The sequence below is a fragment of the Callithrix jacchus genome, chromosome 9 (genome assembly GCF_049354715.1).
Source record: "Callithrix jacchus isolate 240 chromosome 9, calJac240_pri, whole genome shotgun sequence".
In the NCBI taxonomy this organism is placed as follows: Eukaryota; Metazoa; Chordata; class Mammalia; order Primates; family Cebidae; genus Callithrix; species Callithrix jacchus.
The window spans coordinates 38,461,523-38,483,943 of NC_133510.1; positions in this window are offsets into that span (position 1 = coordinate 38,461,523).

Here is a 22,421-nt window from a genome sequence, read left to right on the forward strand (position 1 = left end):
TAAAGAAAAACAAAGTCCTTGAATTTTTTGGTCCAACAAAAACATAATACAGGAAGATGAAAGTGATGGTGAGAGAGCGGATGAAAATTAGAGTAGTAAATAATTTAGTTCTCACAGAGAGTCTCTTGAACTGACTTAAGATGTTTCTTAAGAAGTTATTTCATTCTGCAACCTCCTCAAAATAAAATCACAATAAAGAGGAAAATAATCAATATTGAAATGTTTGTGGTCTTTATTTGTTTATACCACTCTCTCCAAATCATGTTTTTATTTAAAAAAAAAAAACTGTGGAAAATTTTTTATGAAAATATTTTCTGTAGATTCCAATCCAGTTACCTTGGAATGTGTCTGACCTTTTACTTCCTACCTCAAGAATGTAATCTTGATTTTCTTTCCGAGACGAGCAAGCTTTCGTTTAGTTGAGGAACTACGATAAGGAATGCATCCAGGCTAGAATTTCAAACATTGAGCTCCTGGCAACTTGCCCTTCTTTGTCATTTATTTGGCTCTGTCTGCCCTCCTTCCTGTCTCCTTTTCACTCCCACGTACTCTCAGCCCCTCTCTCTCCTCCATGGAAGCAACGTGGTTGCAAATTGGAATGATGGGAAAGTTTTGAAGTCGCTCAGGCATAATAATTTGCTTTCTATTTTTAAAAACAGATCTGGTAAAACAAATCAAGTGTCAGGCAAAGTGGTATAATCAAATGTGCTTTGTGCCTCTCTCAGAGAACAAATAAATTTTTCCCTCTACAATAATGAGTATTGAGTGGAAATGATTTTAAAAATTTGGAATAAATGTCACCTCTGTCCCAAAGTTCTTGGCCTTGAAATATTGATTGATCAGAAATGCACACAGGATCATCAGTGATCCCTAGCAGGCCAGACTCAGAAACAAAGCCAGGAAGCTTAATGTGACACAGGGACAGCAGTGTCTTAGGTCACTTTTCAATGTTCAGGTCATAAATGAGATCCTACACTGTCTGCACTATATTCACAAGCTATAATATTTTAATCATTCTTTGTTGCTTCTCTGCTTGGTTGGAATGGATGTGGATGAGTAGAAATTGAGGTGATACAGATAAAAGTAGGCTGGCACAGTGGCTCATGCCTGTAATCCCAACACTTTGGGAAGCTGAGGCAGGCGGATCACTTAAGGCCAGGAGTTTAAAACCAGTCTGGCCAACATGGTGAAACCTCATCTTTACTAAAAATACAAAAATTAGCCATGCCTGTAATCTTAGCTACTTGGGTGGCTGAAGTAAGAGAATTGCTTGAACCAGGGAGGCAGAAACTGCAGTGAGTGGAGATTGTACCACTCCACTCCAGCCTGGATGACAGAGCGAGACTCTGTCCCAAAAAAAAAAAAATTGAAGTAAATATATTTTTAAAACCCAATAGGAAAAGAACAGCTGTCTTTATTATTAATAGAAAAGGCTATTCCTAGCAATACAAAAAGAAAGACTGTTTTATATTTGTAACGATGTACGCCAAAGCTTCTCACTCCAGGTGCCTGTTTATCTTGGAAACTGGGTCAGACTGATCCTCTGGTAGTCATTTTCAAAAAAAGATGACTGCTGAAATCAAGTTCTATATGCATGCCTTGTGAGATATGGTATATTCCCAAAGTAATTTAGGCAAAATCCCATTATCTCAGGTACATTCGTGACAAACACTCTGTTCTTGACCAAACTCCAGTATGACTTCTAGCAGATTAAGATTTTGTGCCTAGGATGACCTCAGCTCCCTCTTAAAATGCCCACCTGAGAAAGCTTGCAACTATAAATCCTTTCTCTGCCCTTGATATATAAATCTTCTACCACACAAAACTATCTCCTCAAGGACCTAGGAGCTGTCTCTCTGAAATGCGAACATTAGGGAGATAACTCTTCCTCTCCATGTGAAGGTAAAGGCCCTAACATGTACAGCCCCTTGCTCTAGCTTCCACAACTTCTGTCATCAAGATGCAAGAAGTTCTTTCTCCTCCAGATAAGCACCAAGTAGCAAACCCAGATAGCCTAGTGACACAGACCAAATGCCCACTTAACACCCATCCGTGTCTTTCCTTCAGTACACCCCAGTATTCACAAAGCCTCCCACCTTTGGTTACAGCAGAGTTGAGCTCAGGTTACGTTGGCTTTTCTCCTCTATTACAAGAGATAGTACTGAATAAAATCTGTCTTCATCACCTTTAACCACCATCTGGTTTTGTCTATCTTTGACATCAGCTGGCATTCAATCAAGGAAACAGTAACTACTCTACGCATTTCAAACAGAAAGAATTTAAATGCAGGTAAATAGGTACTTACAAAATTATTGGGAAAATTCAAGATAGGTTTACTAGGTTTACCATCCAAACTAAGAGCAGTTTTAGAGTGAAGAGGACTGGTGCAATGGGTAGAAAGCAGTCCTATCCCAAGTATATGGAACGAAATAAAGTGAGGCAGCCACTGCTGTATCAAAATCACACCAGTTAGCTGGCATTCAGAGTTTGGGAGCTACTGCTCCCACTGCTGCTGCCGCATCCCTGAAAGCCTCACACCCACAAAGCCAGAGCCTAGAAATGGAAAGGGTGAAGCAAGTCATGTCAACCTGCAGCCAGAGCACACTTGTCAGGAAGGCAACCCCCTCTTCTTCTGCCTCCCAACTCTGTTCAAATGCTTCTCATCAGCAGAACCTGATTCATGTCCAGACCCCTCCCTGCACCTGAGACTGGAAATATCACTGATAGTTTTCCATCCTTTCCGCAGGGCCGCCTACAGTTATGCATGCAATGGCTGGGTTTATGTTCTAGTGGCTGTTTGTATTGTGGAATATTTAGTTTCTTGGTTTGTGATTTGGATGTGGCCATGACAGACAGCAAGCAATGTCAGGTAGCATTTATCTGGAAAGAGACAGAAGGAGAGAAAGAGAAAAATAGAGAAACTGACAGTCAGTAACAGAAAAAGACATAAACATTCAGAAAAACTACAGAGAGACAAAGACAGACACAGGCACCTCACCCTACTACCATGAGATACAGGCACTGTGTATGAGTGTACACAGACACAAACACCCCGAAAATGAGGGAATGGGAGTGATGAGGGAGGAGACAGAGAGAAAGGAGGACACAAAAGCAAAGTGAGGGAAAAAACTAAAATCAAGAAGATGGAGACAAAATAATCTTTGTCGTTCTGAAACTATTGAGTCATTGCAGCACATCAGTAAATTTTAGAGTTTTAGGTTTTGTTATTTGTTTGATTTCTAGGTTATCTTTCATCATGTGTGTTTTGTTTTCTATATAATTGAAGAATGCCACGTGAACATATGTTCTGATTATGAAACTAGCTATTGCCTAGAATTAAATTGATGAGGTACACATTTAAGAGATGTTAGGAGGAAATATTTCGTGAGGTTGTTGGATTCATAATCCATGCTTTACACATCCCATACTTCTACTATGTGGAGAATTTGCATACCTGCCTTGTTGCAATAATTTTGATGTTGAATGGAATAAGCATTCCCCTTTGGTGTGGTTGGAATTCCAACATGTCTCCTGATTTAGTAATTCAGACCATTATTCTCCAAAGTGTTCATACCAATTATGTATACATTAATTCACATTTTCTCACACTTCACTATTTTCTCCAAATTAAAACAATCTCTTAATAAAGACGATTTTTCAAAAGCCAACCACAAATGGATTAATTGGTGAACAATCAAAGACAGTTGTATTACAATCAGAAATTAGAAATATCCACTATCAACATATTAATCAATATTATTTTAAGATTCAAGCTCATGTAACAAGAAAATAAAATATAGTCCACAAAAATGGAGGAAGACATGAAAAGGTGCCATTATTTCATGAAATCTGATTTTGTAGCCCTAAGGGTTATAAGCTTCAACTGAAATATATATTAGGAATTAAATTCAATTCCTGGAGATAAAAATATATTTTAAAATCAATTGCTTTTTTACATTTTGAAATAACCAGTTAGAAATTAAAATGGGACAAATACTTTATTCAAAATTGTGACAAAAACTACCAAATATCTATAAATAAATTTAATAAGAAAAGCATAAGAGCTCTACGAATAAACTGAGATTTCATTACAGGACATAATAGAAAACCTAAATAAATGAAGAGAACATCCATTACTCACTCACAGCAAGAAAACAGAATTTCTTAATATGTTAATTCTATCTGAATAGATACATAAACATATTACAGTAAAATTCTAATTAGAATATCACAGCAGGATTTTGAAACTTTAAAAAGTGTCCAAATGTCATATGACCAAAAAAAATGAATGATTTGCTGATAAATTTTTTATAAAAGATACAAATGTGTACTTGTCCTACCAAATACGAAAAATATTACAAAAGCTACTATTAATCAAAACCACATGGTACTATTATAGAAATAGACATAGGTGTATATGGAAATATATGATGAAGCTGAAAGAAATGAAATGGCATCATTGCCTGGGGTAAATACCCGAGGTTCATTGTCACACACTGAGGGAATCAAGGACACAGAACACTCAAAAAGTCAGTTTAAGAGTGGAGGTTTAGTAGACAAAAGAAAGAAAAAGAATAGCCCTCCCTCCTTCAGAGAGAGAGTGGCACATCAGTAGGTCTTCCAGTTCTGTCATGAAATGCATAGGGTTTTATAGTGGAGCTTGAGGAGGCAGTGTCTGATTTATATAGGGCCCAGAGATTGGCTAGATAAGGTGTGCCATTTACATAGGGCACAAAGAAACTGATGACCCCACCCTAATCTTTTATTATGCAGATGGGACCTCTATCTGGCAGGCGCCATGTTGCCTGCTCCTTACTGCACACATGGTTGACAAAGGAAAGAGAAGATGGAGCCACCAGGTTGAACATGCCTAGCCCCCAGATAGCCTTTTCCTATTGGCACACCCGAAGGCATTCACCCGTGCAAGCTTCCAGCTTGCTTATCTATGTCTGCAGCTTGATTTTGCAGGCTACTCTTTGTTAGAAAGGGAATGATTTGGGGGCTGGTTTTCACTAAAAGGAAAACCTTCCCAAGGACTTCCTTACCCTCACTATCTGCTAAATAATGTCTTTTTACTCCTATGCCAGAAAAGACCATGTATGGTTCAATAAATGGTTTTAGGACAACTAGTTATAAATTCAGAAGTCATTTAAGTGAATTCATAATCTCTCAACATATATAATACAAAATATTCAGGCTCAATGTAAGCAATGTCTTTTAAAATATTAATATGTACAGATAGGACAATATTTTACAACTGCCTGATGCAGGGTGAGGGGAAGGCTAAGTAAAACTGGAAACCCAGAATTAGTAAAGAAAAATCTAACAGATTTGACAACATAAAAAGTTTAAACTTTTATGATTTTTGTCATTGGGAATGCAAAGATTTAAGAAGATAGCATCCAATGCTAGCAGGAGTATTAGACAACCTGGAAACCTCCTAATCTAAATGAACATAACCTATGGGAAAGTAATTTGTCCATGAAATTATAAAATGTGCATTCCCTCTAACCTAGCATTTTTTCCTAGGACACTAACCCATGGATATAATAACATGAATTACAAAGCTATTATTATAGAATATTATAGCATGATTTCATTTTTGTGATGTAAGGTATATGGTATGCTTTGGCTCTGTGTCCCCTCCCAAAACTCATATTGAATTGGGATCCTCAGTGTTGGAGGTAGGGCCTGGTGGGAGGTCACTGTATTATAGGATGGTTTCTAATTGTTTAGGACCATCCAGCTCATGCTGTCCTGTGATAGAGTTCTCATGAGATCTGGTTGTTTAAAACTGTAGCATCTCTCCTTTCTCTCTCTCTCTCTTTCTCTTTGCACCATGTAAAGACTTGTTTGCTTCTCCTTCACCTTCCACCATGATTGTAAAAGTCGGCTGAGGCCTCCACAGCCTCCTATACAGCCTGTGGAATTGTGAGTCAATTATATTTCTTTTCTTTGTAAAGTGCCCAGTTTCACGTAGTTCTCTATAAGAGCATAAGAACAAACACAGAAAACTGGTACCGAGAGTGTACTTGTATATATGTGTGTATAATGTATGTGTCTTTCACTGGGTCTGTATAAAATTAGGAAAAGTTTGGAAAGGATAGGCACAAATAGGTACTATGAAAACTGGAATTGAATGAGTGTGGAAAATTTGTCATGTTTTTATATATCTTCATTTCAAAAGTGGTCATTTTTACAATAATACAGATGGTAATTTTAGCTACATCTATGAGGCTTTCATTTGTAAACTGAAAATGTATTTACATTTCCAGTTTGCAAATCAAAGACAAAAAAATATATTTATGATAGGAGGAAGTGAAGTCAAATGTTTCATTTAGTTCACAAATAAAGCTTTAGTTTATAGCTCTATTTTTTATATCACAATCATTAATAAATATTTCTTGAATAAATAAATGGCCATTCTCTATCTTTTATCTGTCTGTAAGACCCTTCTCATCTTTATATTAACTAGTTTTGATTTCTGTTGAACTTGTTAGCACTATTTATCAAATTTCTCAAGACTGTTTTTTAATTATTTTCATTGTTCTAGGGATTTAGTTACTTCTAAATTCCCTCTTTCCCTCCTACCTCCCACCTCTTCTCCACCGCCACCCTGGAGAGCATGCATTTATTGGCATATTCTGTCTGTGTGCTCATTTTTAACCATTGATTTAATTATCATATTATAAGAAGCAAATACTTTTCAAATGTGCAGTATAATTATGTGAGACTATTTGAAGAACTGTTTCAGTAATTTGAAGAGTAAATTATTGAACTTGATCATATCATGTCTTGTTATTCTAGGTAAAAAATAATTCCCCAATTGACCAGAAGGGAAAAAGATTAACTTAGTTGTGAAAATACAGAATTATATTTCTATAATTTTTTTAAATGTGTTAGATAAGGCAAATCTGCACATCAAGAATTTTTTCTGTAGTGATAGTCAAAACTTTCTTTGCTCACAGTCTATTTAAAGCCCCTACTTCTTAAATTCAGACTAATCTGTTTGGTTTATGATGAGTCTACAATCGAACTGACAACAAAGACTGTTTATGCTTCTCTGCAGAAAATCTGAGTGCATTCATCTAAGTGACGTACAGGGAGAAATATTTCACAGGTGGAGTTTTGTTGTTGTTTATAACTTCTAATTATGCTCCCTGAATCATCTAAAGACTAGAAGAAAAACTAAAGTTTTTTAAGTGCCTACAGTGTGTGAGCTACTTGACATATACTATCTCATTTATTCTAAAATCTACAATTAAACAGCTGCTATCATTTCTACTTTAAAGATGAGAAAACTGAGGCTTAGAAAGGATAATACTGGTTGAGCATCCCTAATCCAAAAATTTGAAATTCAAAATTCTCCAAAATTTGAAATTTCTTGAGCACTGGCATGATGTCACAAGTGGAAAATTTCACACCTGGCCTCATGTGACAGGTTGCAGTGAAACCTCTCTTTCATGCACAAAATTATTTTAAAATATTGTCTAAAATTACCTGCAGATCATGTGTATAAGATATATAGGAAATATAAATAAATTTTCTGGTCAGATTTGAGTCCCATCCGTGAGACAGCTCATAATGTATATGGAAATATTCCAAACTGAAAAAATCTGACATCCAATACACCTGTGGTCACAAGCATTTTGGATAAGGGATACTCAACCTGTAACTTAACCAAGATCTCACAGACAGTAAATGTCAAATCTGAGCCCCAACCAGGTCTATCTAACTCCAAAGTTTGTGCTTCTTTACCAAAAGTCACCCCCTATGAAGTCTTAAATGTTGCTCAAATAAGAAAAATACTGTATGAATTTTCAAATAAGTCTCACTTTTACCTTTTCATATTTCATAACAAATTTCACAACTATCATCTTAACTATAATAAGATTTATCCTTACTTAAAATATAAACCTTAATTGTTTCTCTTTAGAGTAGACCTTGTTTCTGTCTGTAGAAATTCTCTGCCCACTGGAAAAAGAGGCAGTAAGAAGTGACCCATGCTGTAATTTAATTATGTTCATTTGTCTTCAGGATTTTTCTTGTCAATTTAAAATGAGCTAATAGTGCAAACTAATTAAAAAACAAAATGAGATTACACTCAGATAGCTAAGCTAAAACACTATTACTGGCAAAGACATATATTACTAATTAGGGTTTTAAGTAGAATAAACTTTAAATCAAAGAATGTATGGAGATAAGAATGCCAAGCACAGGTTAACACAATAACAAACAACTATTTTGGCAGCAAATATATAAGTATACAGGTAAGTCCTGTGGAGTCTTACATGCCACCCATAATCATATATCATCCTTTTAAATACCTTCGTTTCCAATTTTGAATACAAACATCAAATAGCAAAGTTTTCAAGTTGAGCCAATATTAAATCACACTCAGCCCTTGCAGATAGCCACACAATGACTTTAGGTCTTTGCTAACAACCATCACCAAGAGTAAGCAAAAAGTAAAGAATTCGGTGTCTGAAACCATTTTCTTCATGTAGAAACATCTTGAGTTTCCTCTGGCAAACTCTTAAATTTCTCTCTTAAAGCTCCTTGCCCAGTTTCAGAGCATGTAATAACCCTGAAACCCTTGGAGGACAAGTTCAGTACCTGGAATAAAAGGGCAAAAAGATTGTGTTATGAATAATATAAAATAAGTCAGATAAGAAACAGGATGATTATTAATAGTATTTTTTGAGACAAGGTCTCTCTCTATCACCCAGACTGAAGTGCAGTGGTGTGATCTCAACCCACTGCAGCCTCTGCCTCTCAAGTTCAAGTGATTCTCCCACCTCAGACTCCTGAGCAGCTGGAACTATAGGTCTGGCTAATTCTTTTTTATTTTTTGGTAGAGATGGGGTTTTACCATGTTGGCCAGGCTAGTCTCCAACTCCTAACCTCAAGTGATCCACCCACTGCAGCAAAGTGCTGGGATTATAGGCATGAGCCACCATGCCAGGCCATGAATAGTATTAATACTATTCATTGTGTGCATAAACTTCTGATGGAGCCCCTGTTGTATAAAGTGCAATCACTGAGAAATTGAGGGAGGCAAAAGATTGCCACCAAACAAAAACTCTGATTTGAGACTAATTATTCAGCAACAGGAAAGCCCAATTGGCCATCTTGTCCACGCTCTATCATTGACGGCTAGGTTTAAAAAAGTGTTTAGGACCAATTGGGCATGGTGAGGAATATTGTAAAATTATGCAGCCATGAAAAACTAATAAGGGAGTTCTTCATGCACTGATATGAAAATATCTCAAAAGCATACTATTTAAAGAAAAAATTAAGATACAAAACAATATGGAAAATATATAATCATTTCAGTTTTTTTTTTTTTTTTTTTTTTTGAGACGGAGTTTCGCTCTTGTTACCCAGGCTGGAGTGCAATGGCGCGATCTCGGCTCACCGCAACCTCCGCCTCCTGGGTTCAGGCAATTCTCCTGCCTCAGCCTCCCGAGTAGCTGGGATTACAGGCACGCACCACCATGCCCAGCTAATTTTTTGTATTTTTAGTAGAGACGGGGTTTCACCATGTTGACCAGGATGGTCTCGATCTCTTGACCTCGTGATCCACCCGCCTCGGCCTCCCAAAGTGCTGGGATTACAGGCTTGAGCCACCGCGCCCGGCCATCATTTCAGTTTTTAAAAACTAGGATGGGAGAAAATTATGAATGCATTTGGATTGTATTTACACAAAATATCTCTGAAAGAATAGTCTTGAATACCTACAGGGAGGAGAATTGGGTAGCTAGGGGAAGGGGTAAGAGAGAGGTTTTTTGTTGTATAATTGTTTGTTTATTTTAAGCTTTGCAAATATTCCTCAATTATCAATCAGTAAGAAACAGAGACTGAGAGCAACATCAGTGCCATTTCTAACATTAATAAGGACTCTAAAGTTTTTAGTTACCCTCAATAAAAGAACAAAAAACAAATAAACATCTACTTTGAGCCAAGAATTCTCCAGCTAGAAATTTTCCTTATAGATACAGACATAATCCAAAATACAAATTCCATGATATTAATGGGAAAAACTTGAGAAAACCTAAAAGTTCATGAATAATCAGTTGCCATGTAAATTGCTGTAGATCACCAATCTACCAAGTGTAATTGACAAGAGGAAAAGAGTACCTGTGAACTGAAAAGATCCTCTGGAGACAGGCCAGCTGCATTCTTGAATATAATATTTCCACTTGACAAGTGAGGATTCTTAGAACTTCTCTACTTTGTGAATTATTGAGTCCAAGTTGACCCACCCCTAAACAGGATATCAAGCCAGAGAATAACAAGGCCTCCATGGGTCATGTTTCAAAAAGAGCCTGGCAGCAATCTAATAGCTGCTTTTCAAACCGTGTGCCTGATAAGCATGTCATGGAAGTAACCTGCCCCCTCTTTGCCAGATGTCCCAATTGGCAATATCGTCAATCACAGAGTGGTAATCAAGGGGATAATCAGAGTTTTGGAGTCCCAGAGGTACTAATACTCTTCTCCAATAAGAAAATTTCCTCTGACATTTATGGTGTAGGTAAATACAAGCATAAGATATATGCGCATGTGTGTCTGTGTGTGTGTGTGTGTGTGTGTGTGTATGTATAATTTCCTACCATACTTTTATATGTAGAAGCAACAAAAACCATATATTGAATTGGCCCAAAGGAACCACCACAAGATTTTGCTACTTTTCCTGCCTATTATGAACCTTGCCCAAGCCCCATCAACTGAATTTGGTGGCCCCTCCTCCCACAGGATGGGCAGGACATTGACTTGGGCTCCAATATCCATCAGAATCATAAAAGTTCAAGGCCCTCATTGCTCCAGTCCCTCAGCATTCTTGGGACTGAATGGCCTTTGGTCCCCCTTGTGGACTGGGAGACCACAGCCCCAGCCCCTAGCCACCTTCCTTTTTAACCCAGCTGAGCTCAGGGTAGAAGGTGAGAAAAGGATTAGGGGACGCAGAGGGACAGTGTGGCTTTGTGCCAATAAACAAGGCACATTCACTTTCAGTGTCAAGTGGTATAGCACCTGCTTATGTTTGTCCCAATGAACTTCAACCCTTTTGTTTCACCCAAAGAAAACAACAGCAGGGTTATCATTATTGGCACTATAGCTTTAGGGATTACTCATCTATCTCAAAAATTCCCCTTGGTGGGAGAGGATCCATGATGGCTGAATAGGAACAGCTTTGGAGTGCAGTACTCAGCAAGAACACAAAGGGTGAGTGATCACCACATCTCCAAATGAGTTTTTACTGCCCACAGACGAGAAGATGCCTGGGCAGAAGAGTGCCACGAGTTTCCAGCACAGCTGTTTCAGCTGGCACAGCAGGTCTCCACACAAAAACTCACACAAATCTGGGCAGCCATTTCAATTGGTGCCTGGAACACCTGGGAGACAGAGTTGCCCATTTAACTGAAAAAAAGGGGGCTGAAACAGAGAGCCAGGTGGTCTAGCTCCACAAGTCCCATCCCCACAAAGACCATCAATCTGAAACACTCTGGGTTGAAAGTTTCACAGCAAGCACAGCTGGACCCAGGATGGTCCAGCTCTATGGAGAGAAAGGTGTCCACCATTACTGAGGCAGTCCACCATGACTGAGGCAGTCTGCCATTACCGAGGCAATTCACCATTACCCAGGCAGTCTGCCATTACAGAGGCAGACCATCATTATCAATGCTGTTCTAACTATATCTCTATAAGCAAACCACAAGGAAATTCATACAGCAGCTGGGCAGAGCCCACAGCAGCTCAGCAACAACTCTGCAGGCAGACTGTGACTAGGTTACCTCCTCATTGGACAAGGCATCTCTGAAAAAAGGCAGCAGCATGTCAGGAACTTATAAATAAAGCCCCACCTTCCCAGGACAGAGCACCTGGGAAAAAAAGGCAGTTATGAATTCTGCTGCAGCAGACTTCAACGTACCTGCTCTGAACAGAACAACAGAGCTCACAGCTCAGCACCTGAGCTCCTATAAGGGACATACTGTCTCCTCAGGCAGCTCCCTCACTCTCTGTATATCCAAAGAGACACCTCATAAAGGAGAGCTCAAGCTGACACCTGGTGGGTATCCTTCTGGGACAAAGATAACAGAAGAAGAAACTGGCAGCAACCCTTACTGTTCTGCAGCCACTGAAGGTGACCCCCAGGCAAGCAGGGTCTGGAATGGAACTCCAGCAGTCCTACAGCACAGGGACCTGTCTGTTAGAAGAAAACTTGAGAAACAGAAAAAAAATAACTTCATCATCAACAAAAAGGACATCCACTCAGAGATGCCATCTGAAAGTCACCAACTACAAAGACCATGGGAAGAAACCAGCACAAAATGGATGAAAACACCAAAAACCAGATCACCTCTCCTCTTCCAAGGATCACAACTCCTCACAAGCTATGGAACAAAGCTGGATGGAGAATGAATCTGATGAAATGACAGAAACAGGCTTCAGAAAGTGGATAATAAACTACTCTGAGCTAAAAGAACATGTTCTAACCCAATGCAAAGAAAATAAAAAACTTGAAAGAAGCTTAGATGAAATGCTAACAAGAATAAACAGCTTAGAGAGGAAATAAATGAATTGATGGAGCTGAAAAACACAACATGAGAACTTCATGAAGCATACACAAGTTTCAACAGCCAAATTGACCAAGCAGAAGAAAGGATATCAGAGATTAAAGATCAACTCAAATGAAATAAAATGAGAAGGCAAGAATAGAGAAAAAAGAATGAAAAGAAATGAACAAAGCCTCCAAGAAATACGGGATTATGTGAAAAGACCTAATCTATATTTGATAGGTGTACCTGAATGTGATGGAGAGAATGACTCCAAGCTGGAAAACACTCTTCAGGATATTATCCATAAGAACTTCCCCAACCTAGCAAGGCAGGCCAACATTCAAGTCCAGGAAATACAGAGAACACCACAAAGATATTCCTCAGGAAGAGCAACCACAAGGCACATAATCATCAGATTCACCAGGGTTGGAAAAAAATGCTAAGGGCAGCCAGAGAAAAAGGTCACATTACCCACAAAGGGAAGCCCATCAGACTCACAGCAGATCTCTCCAAAGAAACTCTACAAGCCAGAAGACAGTGGGGACCAATATCCAGTATTCTTAAAGAAAAGGACTTTCAAACTAGAATTTCATATCCAGCCAAACTAAGTGTCATAAGTGAAGGAGAAATAAAATCCTTTATGAACAAGCAATTACTCAGAGATTTCATCACCACCAGGCCTGTCTTACAAGGGCTCCTGAAAGAAGCACTAAACAAGGAAAGGAACAACCAGTACCAGCTACTCCAAAAATGCACCAAATTGTAAACAGCATCAGCACAATGAAGAAAATGCATCAACTAATGGGCAAAACAACCAGCTAGCATCAAAATGGCAGGATCAAATTCACGCATAACAGTATTAACCTTAAATGTAAATGGGCTAAATGCCCTAATCAAAAGACACAGCCTGGCAAATTGGATAAAAAGCCAAAACCCATCTGTATCCAGGAAACCCATCTCACGTGCTAGGACACACATAAGCTAAAAATAAAGGGATGGAGGAAGATTTACCAAGCAAATGGAGAGCAAAGAAAAGCAGGAGTTACAATCCTAGTCTCTGATGAAATAGATTTTAAACCAACAAAGATCAAAAGAGACAAAGAAGGCCATTACATAATGGTAAAGTGGTCAATGCAACAAGAAGAGCTAACTATCCTAAATACATATGCACCCAATACAGGAGCCCCCAGATACATAAAGCAAGTTCTTAATGACTTACAAAGAGACTTAGACTCCCACACAATAATAGTGGGAGACTTTAACACTCCACTGTCAATATTAGACAGATCAACAAGACAGAAAATTAACAAGGATATCCAGGACTTGAACTCAGATCTGGACCAAATAGACTTAATAGACATTTACAGAACTCTCCACCCCAAATCTACAGAATATACATTCTTCTCAGCACCACATCAGACCTACTCTAAAATTGACCACATAATTGGAAGTAAATCACTCCTCTGCAAATGCAGAAGAAATCATAACAAACAGTCTCTCAGACCACAGTGCAATCAAATTAGAACTCAGGATTAAGAAGCTAAGTCAGAACCACACAATTTCATGGAAACCGAACAACTGGCTCTTGAAAGTTGACTGGATAAACAATGAAATGAAGGCAGAAATAAAGATGTTCTTTGAAATCAACGAGAACGAAGACATAACTTACCAGAACCTCTGGGACACATTTAAAGCAGTGTCTAGAGGGAAATTTAGAGCAGTAAATGCACACATGAGAAGCAAGGAAAGATCTAAAATCAACACTTTATCATCAATGTTGGAAGAGATAGAGGAGCAAGATCAACAAAATTCAAAAGCTAGCAGAAGGCAAAAAATAAAATCAGAGCAGAACTGAAGGAGATAGAGACACAAAAAATCCTTCAAAAAACAATAATTCCAGGAGCTGGTCTTTTGAAAAGATCAACAAAATAAACAGACCACTAGTCAGATTAATAAAAAAGAGAGAAGAATCAAATAGATACAGTAAAAAACGATAAAGGGGATGTCAGCAGTGATTCCACAGAAATACAAACTACTATCAGAGATTACTACAAACAACTCTATGCACATAAACGAGTAAACCTGGAAGAAATGGATAAATTCCTGGGCACTTGTGTCCTCCCAAGCCTAAACCAGGAAGAAGTTGAAACCCTGAATAGACCAACAAAAAGGGCTGAAGTTGAGGCAGCAATTAATAGCCTACCAACCAAAAAAAGCCCAGGTCCAGATGGGTTCACAGCCGAATTTTACCAAACATACAAAGAGGAGCTGGTACCACTACTTCTGAAACTATTCCAAACAATCAAAAAAGAAGGAATTTTTCCCAAATCATTTTATGAGACCAATATCATCCTGATACCAAAACCTGGCAGAGAATTAACAAGAAAAGAAAACTTCAGGCTGATGTCCATGATGAACATAGATGCAAAAATCTTCGATAAGATACTGGCAAACCGATTGCAACAGCACATCAAAAAGCTTCTCCATCACGATCAAGTAGGCTTCATCCTGGGGATGCAGGCTGAGTCAACATACACAAATCTATAAACGTAATTCACCACATAAATGGAACCAAAGACAAAAACCACATGATTATCTCAATAGATGCAGAGAAGGCCTATGACAAAATTCAACAGCCTTTATGTTAAAAACTCTCAATAAACTAGGTATTGACAGAACGTATCTCAAAATAATAAAAGCTATTTATGACAAACCCACAGCCAATATCATACTGAATGGGCAAAAACTGGAAGCATTCCCTTTGAAATCCGGCACTAGACAAGGATGCCCTCTCCCACCACTCCTATTCAATAGAGTACTGGAAGTTCTAACCAGAGCAATCAGGCAAGAAAAAGAAATAAAGTGTGTTCAAATAGGAAAGGAGGAAGCCAAACTGTCTCTATTTGCAGACAACATGACTGTATATTTAGAAGACCCCTTTTTCAGCCTAAAATCTCCTGAAACTGATAAACAACTTCAACAAAGTCTCAGGATACAAAATCAATGTGCAGAAATCACAAGCATTCCTCTACACCAATAACAGACTTAAAGAGAGCCTAGCTACTCCAGAGGCTGAAGTGGGAGGACTACTTGAGCCTAGGAGCTCTAGAATGCAGACAGCAGTCGTTTGCACTTCTGCATTCCAACCTGGACAACAGAATAAGCCCTTGTCTCAAAAAAAAAAATACAGTAAGCTATCAGAGGAGATAGCTTGGAAAATAAACATAGATGAAAGAAGATATTAATTTTGGAAAGGGCTTAATCCCTTAAATACCATTACTTAAGTATGTAATACTTCTGCTTCTTGGAGCTTTTTATTATCTCAGTACCTGATGTACATATATATCATCTATCATTTCACTGAACTAAAGAAAGAAGTATGCTTATTTAAAATAGACGTATGATACTTTATTGACCCTGCTTTCTTACTTGCACTTCTCTAGGAGGTAAAATTACAACTTGCCCCGTCTTTGCTAAGAAGAATAAAATCAAAGTTAAAACCTAATACTGAAGCTTCATCTAAAATGCTGCAGTTTATACTCTGCACAGATAATGATTACAAATGGTCTGTCAGGCTGGGTGCAGTGGCTCATGCCTCTAATTTCAACACTTTGAGAGGCCAAGGCAGGTGGGTCACTCAAGGCCAGGAGCTGGAGACCAGCCTGTGCAACATGACAAAACCCCATCTCTACTGAAAATGAAAAAATTCACTGGGTGTGGTGGCCTGTAATCCAGCTACTCAGGAGGCTGAGGCACAAGAATTGTTTGAACCCGAGAGGCAGAGTTTGCAGTGAGCCAAGACGTGCTGCTGCACTTCAGCCTGAGCAACAGAGCAAGACTTTTCTCAAAGCAAAGCAAAGAAATGGTCTGTCAGGATTTACAAGAAAAAAACAAACAAGCCCATTCAAAAGTGGGCAAAGGATATGAACAGACACTTTACGAAAGAAGACATATATGAGGCCAACAATCATATGAAAAAATGCTCATCGTCACTGGTCATCAGAGAGATGCAAATCAAAACCACATTGAGATACCATCTCACGCCAGTTAGAATGGCGATCATTAAAAAATCTGGAGACAACAGATGCTGGAGAGGATGTGGAGAAAAAGGAACACTTTTACACTGTTGGTGGGAGTGTAAATTAGTCCAACCATTGTGGAAGACAGTGTGGCGATTCCTCAAGGCCTTAGAAATAGAAATTCCATTTGACCCAGCAATCCCATTACTGGGTATATGCCCAAAGGACTATAAATCATTCTACTATAAGAACACATGCACACGAATGTTTATTGCAGCACTGTTTACAATAGCAAAGACCTGGAATCAACTTAAATGCCCATTGATGATAGACTGGATTGGGAAAATGTGGCACATATACACCATAGAATATTATGCAGCAATCAGAAATGATGAGTTTGTGTCGTTTGTAGGGACATGGATGAATCTGGAGAACATAATTCTCAGCAAACTGACACAAGAACAGAAAATGAAACACCACATATTCTCACTCATAGGCGGGTGATGAAAAATGAGAACACATGGACACAGAGAGGGGAGTACTAAACACTGGGGTCTATTGGGGGGAAAAGGGGAGGGCCAGTGGGAGGGGGAGGTGGGGAGGGATAGCCTGGGGAGAAACGCCAAATGTGGGTGAAGGGGTGAAAGCAAACAGAACACACTGCCATGTGTGTACCTATGCAACTGTATTGCATGCTCTGCACATGTACCCCGAAACCTAAAATGCAATAAAAAAAATAAGAAAAAAAAAAAAAAGAAATGGTCTGTCAGATGCTCATTTATGCAAAGTGATTCGCACCTATGCAATCAGATTATCATGGAGATAATCTGTCCAGACTAATAGCTCTGCTTGCAAATGTAATTATTCTAGTTTTAATTCACCTTAATTGAGTAAGAGAGCAGGAATGGGTAGATGGGTCAGTAAATGAACCCCTAAGATCAAAGCAGATAAAAGGATGTTCATTTCAAAGTGGATTGCAAAATAATATTTTGGCACAGAGTAACAGAATCATTAAAATGGACAAAAATATTAGAAATTACCTAATTCACCCTCTCAGCCAGAGCACAACTTTCCTCCACATAACTCAACCTCTATTTGAACTTGAACTGTGATGGAGGTTACACATCTATCTCCTCTTCTCCTCTTTTAAGCTTCTCTTTCCAGAATTAATGTTTCCCTTTCCTTCCATTCCTTATGTGACATAATTTCCAGATTCCCTCATCTTAGACCCCAGAATATGCTTTACTTAGTCAAAGTCCATCTTTAAATGCGGAACCTACAAGTTCTCCAATGGCATGATCAGTGACAAATAAGTTGCCTTGCAATTTCGTATTCTTTGCAGAATAAATTTCATTAGTGTTTAAATAACTGTGTGAAACTGGTAGCCCATAGTGTGCCTACAGTCAACTGAAGCTCCTAATTCCTTTTCACGTGAACAGATGCTAAGCCATAAATTCCCAAATTTGTAAATGTTTACATTTACTTGTATCCCATATAAATTTCATCTTGTTAGTCTACTTCCATTCATTCTAGCTGACTAATATTTAAATGAATCATTGTTCAATGTAATACCCCAGGGCTAGGATTAGGGTGAGGCAAGGAAGGCACTTACCTCAAGCACAAAATGTAAGCTCTCAGGAATCAAGACAAATAATATTTGAAGGCAATTTTTATAAACTCAAAATCAATGCCAAAATTCTGTGTTAAATAAAACATCAAAATTGTAAGTGAATGTAAACTATTCTTGTTCATTTGTCTGTTTTATGAGCCAGCACTGTTGTGAAGTAGGAATAGTTTCCAAGCCACCTGCAGTTCCCATGGGCCATCAAGGCTCCCTGCCCTGTCCCAGTGTGTTTATGAGGGCTTGCAATGACATGAAAACATACTGGACAAAGCAAAGTTTCGTATGTAGTCATGGCGTTCATTGTCAAGATTTTATTTCCTTTTCCATTTGGTTTATAATATGGGAAGATATTTTGGTAAATACATAAGAGCATATTTCTCCTTTCATGTTAGGCTCCATTTAGACACATTACAGTATGCAATCAGCATTTGCCCACATTCCCTACCTATCCCCAGATTTATGTTATCTGTACCTTTGATAAATGTGCTTTTTGTATTTTTGTCTGAGGCACTAATAAATATATTGATCTGAGAAATTCAGATATAAGCCCTAGTTCTCTGATTGAAACAGCTTGTTCTAGTTTGAAAATAGTTCAGGCTGGGCACTGTGGCTCACGCCTGTAATCCCAGCACTTTGGGAAGCCAAGGCAGATGGATCATGAGGTCAGGAGTTCGAGACCAGCCTGACCAACATGGTGAAACCCTGTCTCTACTAAAAACACAAAAATTAGCCAGGCGTGGTGGTGTGCACCTGTATATCCCAGCTTCTCATGATGCTGAGGCAAGAGAATCATTTGAACCCAGGAGGTAGAGGTTGCAATGAGCCAAGATCGGACCACTGCACTCCAGCGGGGAACAGAGCAAGATTCTGTATCAAAAAAAAAAAAAAGAAAAGAAAGAAAATAGTTCAAACAACTAAAAATGTACTTATTTGTGGTTATTTGTTTCACATTTCTTTATCTTTATATTCAGTAACTCAGAGGCACTCATGATTTACTAAACTGAATTATAGTCAGCCTTCCATATCCGTGGGTTCTACATCCATGATTCAACCAAGCTAGGGTGGAAAATACTTTGAAAAATAAATGGATGGTTGTGTCTGTACTGTAACATGTATGGGTTTTTCTTCTTTGTCTTTATTCCCTAAGTGATACAATATAACAAGTATGTACAAGGCATTTATATCAGATTATATATTATAAGTAATCTAGAGATGACTTAAAGTATACAGGAGAATATGTGAAGGTTTATGCAAATACACAAGGCCTATTTTACATCAGGGCCTTGAGCAGCCATGGATTTTGGTATCCACGGGAGGTTCTGAAACCTATCCCTTTCAGATACCAAAGGACAACTGTATACTCTGATTAACTCAAAATTTGATTAATTAGAGTATCTTACTTCACATACAGGCCAAATATCAGAAAGTTTACCGTGTTTTGTAATTTTACGGTGTTTATACTTTTCATCTACATGGAAAAGAATTGCTAATTCCTTTATTCTATTTGCTTGGAGCAATTACCTCTATATATAATTTTTTCTTCAATAGCTACAGAGAAAGAAGGGGTGGACATTATAAGACATCACATTTTTATGAGTAGAGAAAGAATTCTCTAACAACTAGAGATGTTCCTTAAATGTGAGGTAGTGATTTCCCTGTCACTAGAAGTGTTTACACAAAAGATGTACACTATTTACTTTGGATGTCATAGCCGGGATTCAAAAGCACAGACAGAGTTTTAAATGGTTAAGATGATACATTTTACATGATGTAAATTTTACCACAATTTTTAAGTGGGGGGGGGGCATAAGAGGAGCTTGAATTTCATTACTCCAGAGGCTATTTCCAACTCAAGAACCCCACAATAAGACCGCATAAGATATACAATATTATGTTTCCATGTAAGTAAAATTAGTGGTTCTCTCCACTTGATATTGCATATAACTCTGAATCAGAAGTTTGGATTCTTTGGAAGAATCCAATCAGAAGTCTTTGGAAGAGGAAAAATATAATCGTTTTCATGATTTCAAACCCAAAAACTAAACATGCCTTCTTTTTATTTTTTTTTTTAATTTTTTATTGGATTTTAGGTTTTGGGGTACATGAGCAGAGCTTGCAAGACAGTTGCGTAGGAACACACATGGCAGTGTGCTTTTCTTTCCTTCTCCCCTTCACCCACATTTGGCATTTCTCCCCAGGCTATCCCTCCCCAACTCCCCCTCCCACTGGCCCTCCCCTTTTCCCCCCAATAGACCCCAGTGTTTAGTACTCCCCTTTCTGTGTCCATGTGTTCTCATTTTTCATCTCCCACCTATGAGTGAGAATATGCGGTGTTTCATTTTCTGTTCTTGTGTCAGTTTGCTGAGGATGACGTTCTCCAGATTCATCCATGTCCCTACAAACGACACAAACTCATCATTTCTGATTGCTGCATAATATTGCATGGTGTATATGTGCCACATTTTTCCAATCCAGTCTATTATCAATGGGCATTTTAGTTGATTCCAGGTCTTTGCTATTGTAAACAGTGCTGCAATGAACATTCGTGTACATGTGTCCTTATAGTAGAATGATTTATAGTCTTTTGGATATATACCCAGTAATGGGATTGCTGGGTCAAATGGAATTTCTATTTCTAAGGCCTTGAGGAATTGCCACACTGTCTTCCACAATGGTTGAACTAATTTACACTCCCACCAACAGTGTAAAAGTGTTCCTATTTCTCCACATCCTCTCCAGCATCTGTTGTCTCCAGATTTTTTAATGATCGCCATTCTAACTGGCGTGAGATGGTATCTCAATGTGGTTTTGATTTGCATCTCTCTGATGACCAGTGACGATGAGCATTTTTTCATATGATTGTTGGCCTCATATATGTCTTCTTTCGTAAAGTGTCTGTTCATATCCTTTGCCCACTTTTGAATGGGCTTGTTTGTTTTTTTCCTGTAAATCCGTTTGAGTTCTTTGTAAATTCTGGATATCAGCCCTTTGCCAGATGGGTAAACTGCAAAAATTTTTTCCCATTCTGTTGGTTGCCGATCCACTCTAGTAACATGCCTTCTAAATAACCCCAACTTCCTTCTAAACAATCTATAAGCATCACTTTGTCTGTACCCCATGGAACCTATTCTGTTTTCTGCCTGCCTCACCTTTCTGAATGGTGCATTCTATGAATTTACTCCCTAGATTGTAAAGTAAAACATTATGTTATTCTATTTATTCTGAAACTGCTTCTTTTTGACAACTGAGGGAAATTTAAAAGTCATTTCTAGTGTCTCTCTATATATAACTGGTTTCTCTACATTAGCGGTCCTCAAACTGTTACCTGGAAACCTGGAAAGTCTTTAAAATGGTGATCCCTAGAATCCACCTCTGACCGATTAAATCAGCCTTCCCTAAGGATCCTGGGTAAGAGTATTTGTTAAGGTTTCCAGATGTTTTTAATGTGCACCGAGAGTTGAGAACCGCTGTTATATCGGTGTATTGTACTCTCTTCCTGTCTCTCTCACTCTCTGTCATACACAAGGGTAGCTTAAAAACAATAACAGAAGCAGTCAGAGGTTCCCTGCATGTGACTGATTCCATGCCAGTAACTGAGACACAGGTGCAATCAGAATATTTTAAGTGCTCAAAGAGGATAAAGTGGCAATCATTTGTTTCCAAACGGAGCTTTTCTCCCTCCACATAAAGAAATGAAAGAAAGAAATACTGCTTTTTCTAAACTAGACTGAAAATATCCTAATTCGCAGTTTGGGTATTGTTTGTTTTTACTATAAATCACAGTTGAGAAATGAGAACACATATGTTTGGGAAACTCTTCATGTGTCACAGTGCCTTGACTGCTGGTGTGTCATATCATAGCACCAAGACTGGTTAGCAACAAAAAAAAACAATGTTTTTTATATATTGGATGATTTTCATTTTAAGAACTCAGTTATAATTCAATCATTTGAATTATGTGTTCAAAAATATGCATTTGTCAAATCTATAAAATAAACAATCTACGAATCTAACAGTAGACCAAGCATGGTGGCTCACGACTGTAATCCTAGCACTCCGGGAGGCCAAGGCGGGTGGATCATCTAAGATCAGGAGTTCGAGACCAGCCTGGCCAACGTGGTGAAACCGTCTCTACTAAAAATACAAAAATTAGCCGGGTATGGTGGCAGACACCTGTAATCCCTACTCAGGAGGCTGAGGCAGGAGAATCTCTTAAACCCA